This window comes from Cornus florida, unplaced genomic scaffold, assembly GCF_030987335.1.
Source record: "Cornus florida cultivar Cherokee Brave unplaced genomic scaffold, ASM3098733v1 CherokeeBrave_3.0.0_Hap2_Chr06, whole genome shotgun sequence".
NCBI classification, from domain to species: Eukaryota; Viridiplantae; Streptophyta; class Magnoliopsida; order Cornales; family Cornaceae; genus Cornus; species Cornus florida.
Window position 1 is genome coordinate 54,355,630 of NW_026775576.1, and position 1,348 is coordinate 54,356,977.

A 1,348-nucleotide genomic window follows, 5' to 3' on the forward strand; every position below is an offset into this window, starting at 1 on the left:
AAATCAATTAGAAAATAAAGGAAAGATAAAATTTTTAAATTTTTTTTTGGGGTTTGGATAGATGAAAAAATAAATTGAATGAAATTTTTTCTTTGTCAGACTTGCCTATTTTCTTCCAAAACTTCTCTTGCACAAAACATGGAAAAATAATGTACTTAACAAGTGAATAAAAGAAAAACTTTTCAATTTATTATTTTCTGTCTCATTGTTCCCTGATCTTTATTTATTTCTCTCATTTTGATATATCTATAATACGAACGACAACTGTCTTTAAGCACTTGTTGAAGGAATAAAGACAATTTTTTTCGAATCCAAATCATGTACAACAGTAAAAGTAAAGCTGATGGCCCACCAATAAAGCAGTCCATGCCTAAATTGATAACTTTAAGATTTTTGTACGAAATTAGGCGTCCTGAATCTTCTGTCCTACCGGGAAAAAAAATTTCCTGTCCTACAAGTTTTTTTTTAGTTAATTCGGAGTGTTTCGGATGGCACAAAATTTTAAAGACCTTTAACAACTCGATTAATTTTTGAGGATTTGGAAATACACCTCCTCACCCGGACTGGGTACGTTATTGTAAGGGTAACGGAGGTTAGGCACAAAGAATACCCAACGAAACTCGAACCCCAAACTTTAAATTTGTTAAACTCCAAAATTCAGCAAGTAAGCCACTAATTTATTTATTGTAACGCGAATTAAGTTTTTAATACAACATATTTAATGAGTTAAAAACAAATTTAATTACGTTAAGTGCACCTACAATACTGTGCAAATTATCCATTCGTGCTCATTGACATAATGAAATGATAAAATAAGTTAAGATACCTCATTGATAAAAATAAGAATGTTTTTTTAATAACATATACTATGTAGTAGGATTTAGTAAATGTTCAAAAATAGTATGTAGTGTTAAGTAGTTAATGTATATTATAATATAAAAATTACAGTATAATTATTTATTGTAAAATGAACAATGTTGATTTGGCAGGACCAAAACCATGGGCGGAGGCAGCTGCCCCCTGCCCATGCTGTCCCATTATAATTTTTTATTTTTTTATACATAAATTTATAAAAGTTGACATAATGCCCCCCTAAAATTAATAAAATGGCCCCTCTATTCTTGAATCCACTAAAATTTATTGTATTTTATGCATATAATTTGTAAATATTTATAAAAACACCCTCATAAATTATTCCCATAAAATTATCTATTTTTAAAGTGTCTTTAATTCTTTATTCCTTTTCCTTCTTAAACTTCAAATTTCTTTTTGTCATCTTAAAAAACTTTTGCATTCTTTTTCTACAATTAAAACCTATTTTTTCCTTCAAAATTATCTCATATTTTTT